Source organism: Hyperolius riggenbachi, chromosome 8 (assembly GCF_040937935.1).
Source record: "Hyperolius riggenbachi isolate aHypRig1 chromosome 8, aHypRig1.pri, whole genome shotgun sequence".
Classification (NCBI taxonomy): Eukaryota; Metazoa; Chordata; class Amphibia; order Anura; family Hyperoliidae; genus Hyperolius; species Hyperolius riggenbachi.
Genome location: NC_090653.1, coordinates 50452967 through 50468422, shown reverse-complemented (window position 1 = coordinate 50468422; position 15456 = coordinate 50452967). Strand labels below are relative to the sequence as shown.

At 47.1% G+C, this 15456-nt stretch overlaps 1 protein-coding gene across 2 annotated transcripts in view; it reads right to left on the bottom strand.

Annotated features, from left to right (window-relative positions):
• Positions 1 to 2919: 2919 nt before the first annotated feature.
• LOC137528136 (uncharacterized) overlaps positions 2920 to 15456 on the bottom strand; it is a 38148-nt gene continuing 25611 nt past the window's right edge. For both annotated transcript variants that reach the window (XR_011023282.1, XM_068249413.1), the window contains exon 4: positions 2920 to 3118. The gene's annotated coding sequence lies outside the window, so the exon portion shown is untranslated. The remainder of the gene's footprint in view (positions 3119 to 15456) is intronic.

Sequence of the window (15456 nt, the reverse complement as noted above, 5' to 3'; positions counted from 1 at the left end):
TACACGTTTATACATTCTAACACTTGATTTTGATCCAAAAATCAATCAACATGTCAAGTGGAGTCAGTGGACACAATGGAAAATCTAGGTTAATTGGGCCTGAGGCTGGAGTGGCGGTTCCCTGCTGGAATCTATTTAAAATCGATGTTCTGTGCTTGAAAGGAATCGACTCAAGTCTGAAACGAATCGATTGTTTTGGAACATTGGGTGGAAATCTGAGTATATGGCCAGCGTAACTAGTATATGAGATGAGATACAAATAGGCAAAGCTTTATACTTGCAAATACGGGTAGAAGGCTGCGCATCCCTGACCTAATACTACAGTTAAATGGTTAATCGCTGTGACGTACACCGCCCCTCCTGGACTAAAAATGCACACCCCGCATCCAAACAATGCAATACTGGTTTATGGAGAAAGTTTAGCTTCGATTACAGTTTGCATGCAAAATACAATTTACTGGACATCTGCTCCGGAGAATTACCTCAACGTTGGTGCAGATGTCCAGTAAATTGTATTTTGCATGCAAACTATAATGGAAGCTAAACTTTCTCCATAAACCAGTACTGCATTGTTTGCATGCGGGGCGTGCATTTTTAGTCCAGGAGGGGCGGTGTACGCCACAGCGATTAACCATTCAACTGTAGTATTAGGTCAGGGAAATAGGAACATTTGGGAAATAGTGATCACAACATGATAACGTTTGATCTGGTGACTGATAGGCCACGGGGCAGCGGGACCACTAAAACTATGAATTTTAGAAAAGCAAAGTTCACTCAAATTAGGCAGGCACTAAGTTTGGTGAACTGGGATAATGTACTACAAGGGGAAGACACTAAAGGGAAATGGCAAGCTTTTAAACTTATACACAATCAATACTGTAGTATGTATATCCCATATGGAAACAAAATGTCTAGGAATAAAAAAAGGCCTCTATGGATGAATAGAAAGGTTAAAGATAAAATGAAGAGGAAAAAGAATGCCTATAAGGTCTTAAAACAGGAGGGGACCGAGGCTGCACTAAGCAATTATAAGGAGTGCAATAAAAATTGTAAAAAAGAAATTAGGCAGGCAAAGATTGAAGCTGAAAAACAAATCGCTAAGGATATCAAATCTAACCCAAAAAAGTTTTACAAGTACATTAACTCTAAAAAAAAGAAAGGTTGACTGTATAGGACTCCTAAAGGATGCGGATGGGAACTCAATGGTGGATGACCAAGGTAAGGCAGAGTTATTAAATGCTTTCTTTGCTTCTGTCTTCACAAAAGAAACAGCACTGTTACTATACACGACTTCATAGTAGAAAATAATCTTATTTCTCAGCATCAACATGGGTTTACTAAAGACAGGTCCTGTTTGACTAACATGCTCAGCTTTTATGAGGTAGTGAATGCTAATATGGATATTGGGAATGCTGTAGATGTGATATACTTGGACTTTGCAAAGGCCTTCGACACTGTTCCCCACAAAAGTCTGGTGCAAAAGTTGAGGATGCAAGGACTGGGGAAGAGTCTGTGTTCATGGATAGGGAACTGGCTAATGGACAGAAAACAAAGAGTTGTGGTCAATGGATCGTACTCAAAATGGGAGACTGTTAGCAGTGGGGTCCCACAGGGGTCTGTTCTGGGTCCAGTGCTCTTCAATTTATTTATTAATGACCTAGTAGATGCAGTAGTGATCAATGTTGCTATTTTTGCAGATGATACAAAATTGTGCAGAATCATCAACTCTCAGGAAGATAGTGTCATATTGCAACAGGATCTGGATAGGATGGCAATATGGGCACATACATGGCAGATGAAATTCAATGTTGACAAATGTAAGGTCATGCATTTTGGACGTACTAATGGTCTAGCACCATACAAAATAAATGGGATACAGTTGGGGACATCAAACTTGGAGAAGGACTTAGGAGTACTCATTGACAACAAGTTAAATAATCGTACTCAATGCCAAGCAGCTGCAGCTAAAGCTAACAAAATTTTGGGATGCATTAAAAGGGAAATAAAAACTCGAGATGCTAGCATAATATTGCCCCTGTTTAACTCTCTAGTAAGGCCACATCTGGAATATGGAATTCAGTTCTGGGCACCACATTACAAAAAAGATATTGCAGTTTTAGAGCAGGTGCAGAGACGAGCAACAAAATTGATGCGTGGGATGGAAGGTCTCACTTATCGAGAAAGGTTAGATAAACTGGGTTTATTTAGTCTAGAGAAAAGACGCCTTAGAGGGGATCTAATTAACATGTATAAATACATCAGAGGGCAATATAATACCTTGGCGGATGAGCTTTTTGTCCCTAGGCCTTCTCAAAGGACTAGAGGACATGATCTGCGCATGGAGGAAAAACGTTTTAGCCATTTATTTAGGAAAGGGTTCTTTACAGTTAGAGTGATTAAGATGTGGAATGCATTGCCACAGGAAGTCGTTATGGCAAACTCTATACCTGCATTTAAAGGGGGCTTAGATGCTTTCCTTGCGTTGAAAGACATCCATGGCTACAATTACTAGGTAATGCCTAATGATGTTGATCCAGGGATTTTATCTGATTGCCATCTGGAGTCGGGAAGGAATTTTTCCCTTTAGGGGCTAATTGGACCATGCCTTGTAAGGGTTTTTTTGCCTTCCTCTGGATCAACAGGGATATGTGAGGGAGCAGGCTGGTGTTGTACTTTATACTGGTTGAACTCGATGGACGTATGTCTTTTTTCAACCAAAATAACTATGTAACTATGTAACTATGGATGCGCAGCCTTTTACCCATATTTGTTTCCATACATTTGTAACTACCAGGCTAGCAGCCCCCATTGTGCTTTCCTGTTTGCATGGTAAGTATTTAGTTATGCATATGTCTTGCATCTGTTTGATTACTGAGTGTGTATTTGAGCTGTATAAGTGGTGCACATGGAGGTGATAAGTCATTCAAATGCAGCCCATGTGGTGAGCGCTGGCTTTATTCTCTGCTGTCCATATTGAAAGCTTTATACTTGTTCCCAAAATAAGCAAGCAGACTTGATCACGTAGCTGTGATGGCATTGCTTGCTGGAGGACGCTGTGGGGGAATCCTTTTGTTGCCTGATAATGCCAAATACTAAATGATGCAGATATTCTTGTGTTCTGTAAATAGAAAAGGACAAAAGTAGAATTAGCAATTAAGAAAAATGGAAAACAAATAAAGCACAGCTCCATTTAGATTGCCACCCATCGTGGCAAAAAGATCAATCTTCCTCTGATCTGGATCTGATCAGAGAGGGATCAAATCCCCCCCATACTCGACACCAGGGGGTAACTAGAGGGGAGCTTCCCCTGGTATAGTGGGGGGCCCAGGGCTGGGGGGGAACTACTAACCTTCCCTTCCTCTGATACAGAAGACTATACTTCAGATCAGGTGTTTTTGTGGCTACACTTGTTATGGGTGTGAAGATCACACTTGTTATATGACCCTTGTGAGGTCGGCCCTCAGACCGCGAAGGGCACCAAAGGGAGGCAAAGGAAGGGGTTTGAACATTTGGGGGGGGGCATCAAAGTTTTTTGCTTGGGGCCCCATGAATTGAACTGCACGACACACAGATTTTCTAGTTTTAAATATGAAAAATTCAGTATCAATGTTAACACTCTGTCACTGGCCAATCCCTTATGACCCTCACAGCCTTGGGGCCCATCATGCAAGGGTCATAAAGCAAGAGTGACCATCATGATTTTCACACCCATAACAAGAGTAGCCACAAAAACACCTGATTTGAAGGATTGGTCCTTTTATCAGAGGGAGTGGAGTTGTAGTTGGGGCCCCCTTACAGCTCTGCCCCCCCCCCCCCCCCCCCCGAGTCGCAGGGACTACACCTCTCTAGTTGCACCCTGGTGTGATTGAATCTTATGGTCAAAGTTGATCCATGTATGGCCATCTTATATATGCCATCTGCTGCCTGAGTAGGCATGATTGTAAACAAGGATCTTGCAGTTGAAAGTCCTAAAAGCAGAGTATTTAGGTAAAGGGTAAAGGGTCAAAAGACCCTGTTCAGGGCTGCTCATCACGGCCTCTTGATCACGGCATAGCTGTGGTTCACAAGTATTGTTTCATTATCCGACATCATGATCCGAATTCGTGATTGCCTCTCAATTTTCAAAATTTTTTGTGTGATGCTTCTCAGTTTTATTGTATTAGAGATTGCTTTCACATCACAACTTGAGAAGGCACAGGTGATTGTACAGAGCACAAGTTCGTTATGGCACCGTACAGGTCAGCGCTCGTCGGCAGGTATTAGCTCTAGAATAACCACAGTTATCCAGAGTCGAGACAAGGTCCTCCAGCACCCAAGGCTGAGACACGGAAGTACGCCCCTCCATCCCTCCCACCCCAGCCATCACACACTGATTGCTATTAGACTAAGAGGCGCCCCGGGGCCTCCCCAACACCTTATTCACTAGTTATCTGGCTTGCAGTCACTGCCATGTATACCCTTTTCTTATTTCTCTCTGCATCAAACACAATGAGGGAATGATTGATAGCTGAGTGAGCTGTGCGCCCCCTCCTACACTGCGCCCTGAGACTGGAGCCTCTCTCACCTCGACCCGGCCCTGCAGTTATCAAAGTTACATATCAGGTAAAAAAACATTGTAGAATTTTATAAATCACTTTTCAATTTTCAATCAATCAAAAAAAAACCCCATATTTTTATTTTCATCATCATGGCCTGCGCTCTCGCCAACGTGCACACGAGCACGGCCATCACTACACAAACATTGCCGGCGAGAGGACTGACATTTTATGTCCTGAGATTGTCAACTAATGACAACCCTCTGCGGCTGTTTGCGGCATTGCCGTGAGTTTGGTGTGTCAGTGTGAAGCAGTACACTACTTACACTACCTGATCGATGTATACACACGCAAGATGTTTTAAAGCACTTTATGCCTCCAATTTAGGAATGTAATGTGAAATTCTGCCCTTTAGGGATTATAACCCTGCTCTGCATCAAATCCATCATTTTCCAAGGGACTTTTGGCATGTATCCCACTCCGGCATGCCCCCTCCAGGTGTTGAACCCTTTGAAACAACTTTTCCATCACTTTTGTGGCCAGAAATAGTCCCTGTATGTTTTAAAATCCGCCTGCCCATTGAAGTCTATGGCGGTTCACCCAGTTTGCATGAACTCAAACTTTTGCGGAAGTTCGCGGTTCAAGAACACAAAATCTGATGTTCGGGCCATCTCTAGAAACAAATACCAAAAGTGAATAACTTTAGAAAATAGAAAAACGACTGTTTTTAGTTATTCTATTTACTAAAGTTATTCTCTTTTTGCATTTGTTGTTAGATTCCATGGGGTTGAGCTGCGGTCATCTGATGGTGGTATGTTTTTCTTTGTCATTGCTGTGCATGTACTGGTACACTTGATGATATGGGACAGTGTCTCCTTTAATCAGATCCTGTGGGGTTTGTAGATGCTTATTCAGCACTGGAGCGCTGCATAAATTTGATTGAAGGGGTTTGTTTTTTCAGTATACGAGCTTGTGTTGCCGAGGTAACGTTCAGGCTCCTGATTAGACCTCCCCCTGTTTCATATTTGGACATAGGATGCCGCTTTGATGACGTCATCACGTCCTTGGGAAGCCCCGCCCCATGGCATGCGTTGCCAGAAACAGCAGTCTGTCATTGCAGCCTTGTTTCAAATAAAAGAGATATAATTTCACATTGGTGGTGCCGACCCAACTTTGAGCTATACTCCTGGAGGCCCTGGGGTTGGGGTCTGGACATGCTGCCTGCCTCATTGGGTGCTACTTCATCTGTTTTTGTTTACTAAGCCTGATGTGGCATAGTTTTAACGCCGGCGGCTCCAGAACATGGGATGCAGTAAATAGCCTGTTCCCGCTGGCACAGATCTACGCTGTCTAAAAACAATGGAGTTCCGTACATCGTTCAGGAGCTGCTTTCTTTGGCTTCTGACCTCCTGATCTCTTTGACTGTCTCACAGTTGACTTGAACAGGATTTGATAAATTTTTTACGTACCATATTCTCAAATACATTGTAAGAAAATATAAAAATACTGTATTTTTCAGCATATAAAATGCACTTTTTCTCCCCCCAAGTTGGGCGGAAAAAGTCAGAGTGTCTTATATCCCGAAGGTCTGGCCATGTGTCCCCCCCAAATGCTCTTACTCGTTCAGCCATGCACTCCGTCTCTTCTGTCCGTCTCCCTGCTGTATACAGCCGATTCCCCCACTGTATACACTCGTTCTGCGTTCTGCATGGCCTCGGCCCTTTCGGGATCACTGGTGCCCTCTAGCTGCGCATGGCGTCAGGTCACGAATGATGTGTGCAGCTAGATGGCGCTAGTGAACCCGGAAGGACATCGGCCACGCAGAATGAGTGTATACAGTGGGGGAATCTGCTGTATGCAGCGGCGGAGATGGACAGAAGAGTTGGCGCGCATTGCTGGATGAGTCAGGCAAAGAACACACTTGTCTTTCAGTTTTCTGCGCATGTTTTTCTGCGTACCTTTTCTGCACACCTAAGGCTCAATTCTCTAAAGTGTGATAACTGCTATCACAGCAGTTATCACGCGAGCTGCCGCGCGCAAAGGTTTTCACGTGAACAGTGTTACTTCGCGTGATAAGCCAAGGTTTGCGCGAGATCACGCATGATTTTTAACGTGAAAAGCGCACGTAATCACGCGCAAACCTTCGCTTATCGTGCGAAGTAACGATGTTCGCGTGAAAACTTTTGCGTTCGGCAGCTTGCATGATAACTGCTGTGATAGCAGTTATCACACTCAGTGGCGTAGCTAAGGAGCTGTGGGCCCCGATGCAAGTTTTACAATGGGGCCCCCCCAAGCACTCTATACGTAACAATTAATACGGCGCACCAAAACCTGCCAATGGCAGCTACAGTGTCAGAGGTGCTAGAATGGGATGGGGAACAGTTTGTTAATGATTACCAGTATTCAAAGTATCTTTAGAAGTGATTTTTATGAGCACAGGACCAATAGAGAGCTAATACTGTAGTTGAGAGAGGGCCCTTAAGGGCCCCTCTGGCCCAAGGGCCCCGATGCGGTCGCTACCTCTGCACCCCCTATTGCTACGCCCCTGATCACACTTCAGTGAATCGAGCCCCAAGTATGTTTCTATGCAGGAAAACGCGCCCGTTTTTTTTCACAGCAGCTGATGTAATTTATAGAGAAAACTGACAAAATGTGCAGAGTCATCATGCAGAATGTCAGTTTTGTTTCTGCGCACGAAAAACACATTAAGTGTGAACTAGCCCATTGATTAACAGAGTTTTTCTTTGCAGAAAACGCGCACGAAAACAATCAAGTGTGTTCACTGCCTAAGAGCTTTTGTGGGGGACACATAGCCAGGCAGTTTATGTAGCTCTTTATGTGTTCATTGGACATTTCATGTCACTGTCTCCCAGTGGGGCTCACTATCTGTCAGTACCTGAAGTGCCCAAAAGAAACCTGCAAACATAGGGATATCACACAGCTCTGTGCATGCAATGTCCAGGCTGGGAAAAAAGGTCATCCATGCTACATTGGTACTTATGTAGACTGTGCTGTATCTAGCAATATGTTACATTGCAGATCAATCAGATACAGCACTTAGCTCTAAAACTAGGTGTCCCATAGTCAGTTTACATGGGTGTGTAGTCAGTGAAGCTGTTTGTGTAGTCAGTGTAGCTGTGTGTGTAGTCAGTGAAGCTGTGTGCATAGTCACTAAAGTTGTGTGTGTAGTCAGTGAAGCTGTGCAGGTAGTCAGCGAAGCTGTGTAGGTAGTCAGTGTAGCTATCAGTGTGTCAGTGTAGCTGGGATAAAGACATATTTAGGCAGAAAAGACACATAAGAAGCCCCTGCATTATAGATGCATCAGGGTTTAGTATTTTTAGTTTTTTTCCCCTGATATTTGCTCTCTAAACCTAGGCATGCCCCCCAAGTGTCCCGAATCCTGCGGGACTTTCCCGATTTGGGGGGCTCTCCCGCTATACCGGTATGACCCCCCCCCCCAGTGTCCCGGTCGGCAGTGGGCAGAGAGGTTAAAAAAAATAATGGAGGCTCCAGCCGCACTGATGTGGGATGCGGGATGCTTGGCATCACTTTTCTAGCTCCCTCCCTCGTAATGTGTCCCCCCTGCTAGCAGAGTGTGGAGTGAAGCGGGTTGTCATCTTACCTTCCATCCATGCGTACCGTCATCTGACTTCACCCTGCTTCCTGTGACATCACAGGAAGCAGAGAAGAGCCAGATGCCGGTACTGTGGATGGACGGTAAGATGACAGCCCACTCTGCTCTGCTGCGCACTCTGCTAGCAGGGGGGCACATTCCGAGGGAGGGAGGGAGGAAGGAATGTCATGCCAGGCATCCCGCATCCCACATTGGCGCGGCTGGAGCCTCGATCATTTTTTTTTACTTCTCTCCAGTGGCACCCTCCTCCCCACTCACGGACATACGCCCACGGGCACCCTCACCCTCCTTCCCACTCACGGGCAAAGTAGATAAGGGGATATTAATTAAAAAACAAAAAAATATTCAAAAATCTTTATGGTAGGCGTGACTAGGGGGTGTTTTGGGGGTGTGGTTAGGGGTAAGTGTCTCGATTTCCAATTTAAAAATGTTGGGAGGTATGAACCTATGTGCGTCTCTATATGCCAAAAAATACGGTAGATAAAAAAGTGATAATTTATGAGAAAGGTTTAGGACATCCCACTCTACTTACAACATATGTTGGTTAAAGGATATCTGAGCTGAAAAAAAAAGTTAACCTTTACTTACTTCCAGCCCCTAGAAGTCTATCTGGCCCAGCGCTGCAGTTCTGCTACCCTCCAGGGTGCTGCTGTTCCCTCCATAAGATTGGCAAACACAGCTGGGTTGCAGGCTTCTTGCGATTGCATTCTCATGGCTGCGAGAGCACTGGGCTTGCAGTCTTTGTGAACTTTGCAAGTGCAGAATATTCCCGACTACAAGAGCACAATCACAAGAGGCATGCGGTGCCCCCAGGCATGTGCAGAAGCCCACAACCCAGTTCTGGTCGGTGATCTTATGTACAGTGACCAGATTTTTCTGGGTCCAACCTGGACGTGGCCATGACATTGTATGAGCGGAGCATAACCGTAACCCCAAAGCAGCAAATATAGCCAACTATGACCATTAAATAATAAATACAGCAACAGTTACCCCAAACACCAGAAAATTAACACAATGTGGGCAACATTTCACCAGAAAAAAAATGCAATTTGGGCAACATTTCAGCAGAAAACAAATGCAATTTGGGCAACATTTCAGCAGAAAACAAACACAATTTGGGCAACATTTCAGCAGAAAAGAATCGCAATTTGTGCAACATTTCAGCAGAAAACAAACGCAAATTGGGCAACATGTCAGCAGAAAATAAACGCAATTTGGGCAACATTTCAGGAGAAAATAACGCAGTGGGCAACATTTCAGCAGAAAATAATGCAGTGGGCCACATTTCTGCAGAAAATAATGCATTGGGCTACATTTCAGCAGAAAATAACACAGTGGGCAACATTTCACCAGAAAATAATGCAGTGGGCCACATTTCTGCAGAAAATAACGCAGTGGGCAACATTTTAGCAGAAAATAACACAGTGGGCAACATTTCAGCAGAAAATAATGCAATGTGGGCAACATTTCACCAGCAAAAATAGAAATTTACTCACCTGACAGAAATCTCCTCTCCCGGCCGGCCTCTGGCGCGCAGCTCCCCCGGAGATCTTGCTCCTCCAATCTCCCGTACTAAATGGAATAGCAGGGCTACGGGAAGATGGTGCCCAAAGCCCTGTACTGGAGACACAAATAGTCTCCAGTACAGGGCTTCGGATGCCATCTTCCCGTAGCCCTGCTCTGCCTGCCGGAAGACTATGCAGGCTGGAGCCTGGCTGCGGGCTATGAACTGGCACGACGTCTATTAGACGCCGCGGCCAGTTCATGCAATCGTACGGTGGCCAGAGTCCCGAGGCCGGGACGTCCCACGGCTAAAAGCGGGACTTTTCCTGGGACCTCATGCAGCCTGGGACAAGGGACCCCAAATCCGGGACCTGTCCCAAGTAAATCGGGACGTATGGTCAGCGTATCTTATGGAGGGGCCAGCGGCACCCTGGAGTGCAGCAGAACTGCAGCGCTGGACCAGATAGACTTTTAGTGGCTGGAAGAAGCCCCAGGTAAGTAAAGCTTGACTTTTTTTTTTGAGTTCAGATATCCCTTAACCACTTCAGGACCACATGCTTACACCCCCTAGTGACTAGGCCATTTTTCATAAAACAGGGCTGTGCAGCTTTGTCAGGTTGCTGCACAGCCGTACAACTAAGCACACAAATGAATATTACCTTGTTTTCTTGTGGTTAATAAGACATTCTTTTGGAGGTGTCTGATCGGAAGCGGGAAAAAAGGGCGCAGGCCGCTAGTGGACAAAAAGGGCGCCGCCATTCACTCTCATAAATAACGTTTAATGGGCGCAGGAAAAAAGGGCGCAGGACATAAATAACGTTTACAAACGGCGCCAGGAGATTTTTAATGATTTATAAGTGTGCTTGTGGTGATTTACATTTATAAAATGCACCCGTGCCGAATAACGTTTATAAAAATACTAAACATATTAATCTTATTTAACTAATTAAAACATTATTTAAAGTTTTATCCCTTACTGTTTGTATAACATTATTATTCACAAAATAAAGCGATTAGTACGTAACGTAAATTGCAAGGAGGAGGAAGGAGGAAGTGTTTGAAGTCACGCGAGCGCCGAGTGGAACACATCGTGGGAGGCGCCGAGGGACGGCCGGAGAAGACGTCAGAAGGGTAAGCTTGATCCTCCGCCCAGCCCGCACAGCACAGCAGTACTGGGTGTCATCCGGATAACTACTATCCGGATCACCCGAAGATTGCCCGCCGCTGCCCAGACACTGCCCGGACTTAGATGTAAGGCGGAGGGGAGCGCAGAGGGGAAAGCCCCGAGGTGAGGGAGGGGGGGACCTTCCCCCCTCCCCGCCGAATTGCTGCATGGCTTTCCCCTCATGCTGCGTCCCCTCCAACCCCCACAAAACGGCCCCGAGCGGGGGGGGGGCGCTCAGAAATTCTGCAGGGGGGCCCGGTGGGGCCTAGTTACGCCCCTGGTTAGGGACTTAAACACTAGACCTTAAAGAGACTCCATAACAAAAATTGCATCCTGTTTTTTATCATCCTGTAACCCTGAGTGGTGTTCTTCTTTACTTTTAAGTCACTTTACTTTTTATAAAAGCCACAATAAAGAAAAAGTCCAGATGTCACAGTATGAACTCGTTTTATGCTGAATAAATGTATAACAGGTTTAATCAAGTAGCACCTTATAGGAAATATTCTTCTCGCAGGAAGATCTCGTCTTACAGTAACACCAACTTCAGAGAAAACAGTTCTTCGTTCACTATACTGCAATGTCTCTAACAGGGTTATTTAATCATTAGACAATCTGCCTTCCATGGCATAGCAAGCAATGCAGGATATTCCTATTTATCTCTGATAACTACAATATCCACCACTGAACTTCTTCCTGTGACTGAACAATGTAGGATATTTTATTATTTTGCAAAAGAACACTGTCGCTTTAAGGATTTCTTTATGAACATAACATGCACAGATTAGGTTTTTTTTGTTTGCAACCAAGTAATGATGAGCAGTAGAAATACTTTGTGTTGGTAATATGTAAGATCTCTCTCTGGAGCTACACAGCACAGGTAGTCCGGATGGCTTGAGACACACCTCTTAAGAATATGGTATTGGTGGGTTATTCCTTCCTTCTTCTCCTCTAATAAAGAAGGGCCTGGATAGGCGAGAGCAGGAGCTGAGGAAGGCCTCCCATGATAGGGATAGACCTTCTGTCAGGAAAGGAAGGGGTTAATTTCTGGGTGGGCTTGGCCAGGCGACCTGAGTCAGAGGGAAGGCGGGTCGGACAGCAGTGGCTGAGGACAGGAAGGGTGTCAGCGGAAGGGGAGGAGCCAGAACGAGAGGAGATCACAGGAGAAAGTTGGCTTCTCTGTGTGTTCTCCTGCTTACAGCAACGTGATGGAGGAGTTGGACAGCCTGATGGCAATGCTGAGGAGCGAGGCAGCGGCAAGAGGACCTGAATGGGTGGCACAGCAGATTGCGGAGAGGACGGAGGGCGCAGCCAGCGAACAAGCCAGGCGGGTCAGTGCACGCATCTCCAGGCCGCCGGAGCGGCTGAGTCCCAGCGCTTCCCCCGCAGGTCAGAGGAGAGGAGGTAGCCCGGGACAAGCTACTACAGCCCCCCCAGCAAGGAAGAATAGCGCGGCTGGGAGCAAAGTAGCTGGGAGTAAACGACCACAAGGAGACCAGGAGGTGGCGGGCCCAAGCGGTATGGGGCCTAGTGGCGGCAAACAGCGCAGAGGTAACCCCAAGCAGAGCGGAGCAGCAGCTTCAAACAGGCGAAGTGGTCTGAAGGATACTAGGGGAAACAAGGCGGCAGAGGGGAGGCGGCAGCGTGAGGCGGATGCCCCTACACCCAGGCAGTCCAAGCGATCAAAGAAGGACTCCAATCCGGGGTCTGGGAAGAAGGTGACAGCTGCTAAGGGGAAGCAAGCTTGCAGACCAAGGTCCAGTAGCTCTGATAGCAGCATACGGAGTGCGGCTGCTGGGCATGGCAGGTCATCTTCTCCGTCACCACCTCGTCAGGAAACAGCATCGGGTAGCAGAGGACGGTCTGGGCGCAATGGATCACTTCGTGGTCAGTCGGCTCGAGACGGGGACCGCCAATCTGAGGGGTCTGGGGAGAGGCGACTGGAAAGTGAAAGGCGCAGGAGTAACAACAGGGCCGCTTCCCCTGCGGTCGCTGCTTCCGGGAGATCGGATGGAAATGGTGGTCGGTTCGAGGCGGCAAGGCCAAGAGGGTCGGCTGATCGGGACCCACGTCCGGTGCAGCCAGGTGAGAGCAACCTTGTTGGAAATGTTGTAAATGATGATAACAGGGGTGATGTGCTAGTGAGGGGGGGGGGGGAGAGTGCTAGTGGGGCGAGTAGCAGTGGGGGATCACTGTCTGTAGCACAGTCAGCAGTTACTACAGGTTTAGGGGACAGCTCATCATCGGCATTATCCCTCATTAATACCCTGCTTGTCGGCATCAGAGATGCCTTACAGGGGCCTAGTCGGACCCAGGTGGCCTCTGAGCAGTCACCTGTGGCAGCATGGATTCCTTCGGGTGTGGGAGGGTCCACAGCATTAGTGCCAGCTGGTGGGGTTACGCAGCCTGGGGGGAATGTGGTTACCAACGCGGTGGTCACTGCCCCGGCGCAGAATGCCCCAAAGGATAAGGAAATGGATACGGTGCGGCTGGCAGACGCAGCAAAAGGGGAGGTTTATCTTTGCTTTTCTGGACCGTTGGGTTTGCATTTAAAACAGGAAGTTAGGGAAAAAATTTGGAAGGGTGAGTATATCGAGATCTTCTCGTTACTGCAATTGGGTAAGTTTAACTTGGATCGGGTCAAGCCCGACGAGAGTAAAAAAGAGGAGGAGGAACGTAGGAGGTACCGACTCATTCCCCGGACGTTCCAAAACTGGTCACAGGCTTTTTCCATATATGCCAGTGTACTGGGGGAGAAGCAACCCGAGTGTTGCTCGTCCCTTTTTTGTTACCAGGAATGTATAGCGGAGGCCCACAGGTTATACGGAGGTTCAGCATGGCTGCGCTATGATGAACATTTTAGGCAGTCTAAAGCGATTCGCCCAACGATCAGGTGGGATCAGAAAGACATAGGCATGTGGATGCAGTTGATGATCCCCGGGACTAAGAGCAATCAGCCCTTTCAGGGAGCTGCCGGCAGCTCAGGGTCAGCTGGGCAGCCGGCTAATAAGAAGCCAGGAGTGTGCTGGAAGTTTAATGAGGGGGCATGCAGATTCGGAAGTTCGTGCAGGTTCAAGCATGAATGCTCATCCTGTGGTGGAAGCCATGCCCTTACCAGGTGCTATAAGCAAAACAAAGGTCGTTCCGCAGATGCTGCAAACAAAAGGGAGGACTCCAGTGATGGTGGAAAGGATGGAGCGATATCTAAGTAGGTATCCGGATGCGGCAGATGCGGATTTTCTGCGTAAGGGTTTTGCGGAGGGTTTTCATATTCCTAGTTCAGGTGTTCCAGGTTCTCATCCGCCATATCGCAATTTAAAGTCTGTTATGTTACGCCCAGAGGTTGTTTCTGCCAAATTACAGAAGGAGGTGGAGTTGGGCCGCATGGCAGGCCCTTTTTCAGAATCCCCGATTACTGACTTGGTGGTATCTCCACTAGGTTTAGTCCCAAAAAAGGACCCAGGATCGTACAGGCTGATTCATCATCTTTCTCATCCGAGAGGTTTTTCGGTCAATGACGGTATAGATCCCGAGGCTTCATCGGTTGTTTATACGTCATTTGACTCAGCAGTCCGGCTGGTCAAAAGGACAGGTAAAGGGGCTTTGCTGGCTAAAGCTGATGTGGAAGCAGCCTTTCGGTTGCTTCCTGTGCATCCAGATAGTTTTCGCTTGCTGGGCTGCTTTTGGGAGTCACACCTGTACGTAGACTGCTGCCTCCCGATGGGGTGCTCCATATCCTGTTCTTACTTCGAGCGCTTTAGTTCGTTTGTAGAATGGGTGGTCAAAGAAGTGTCAGGGTTAAAGTCAGTCATTCATTATTTGGATGACTTTCTTTTTATCGGGGGGCAGGCTCTAGCTGAATGCGCTTACCTGCTGGCCTCCATGCGCCAGGTGTGTGCGCAGTTTGGCATACCCTTAGCAGAAGAAAAGACCGAAGGCCCACAGACTACAATCAAGTTTTTGGGGATTGTCATCGACTCGGTCGCCATGGAGTGCAGGCTGCCTGGTGATAAGGTGGATGACTTGCGTCTCACTATTACCAGGACGCTCGGTTCAAAAAAGATCACCTTGCGAGAGCTTCAGTCGCTTCTCGGTAAGCTGAACTTTGCGTGCAGAATTATGCCCATGGGGCGTATTTTCTGCCGACGTTTGGCAAGGGCTACAGCAGGCGTTGCGTCCCCGCACCATAGGATCCGGTTGGTGGCAGAGCACAAGGAGGACTTGCGTATGTGGTTGGTATTCCTGGCTGACTTTAATGGCCGTTCTATGTGGATGGAGGAAGCTCTCGCAAACCATGACTTGGAGTTATTTACGGACGCCGCAGGATCTCTGGGCTTCGGTGCGTTCTTCTCGGGTAAGTGGTGCGCCGAGGCCTGGCCTGAAACATGGGAACCGTTAGGCCTGACGAAAAATTTGATACTGTTAGAATTATTCCCTATCTTGGTGGCGGTTGAGCTGTGGGGACCTTTGTTGAGGAATAGGAGAATCCGATTTAATTGCGACAATATGGGTGTGGTGCAGGCAATCAATAGTTTGACGGCATCATCACCTCCGGTGGTGAGAGTACTGCGTCAGTTGGTGTTAAGATGTTTGAGATTCAACATGTTGATGTTTGCAGTCCA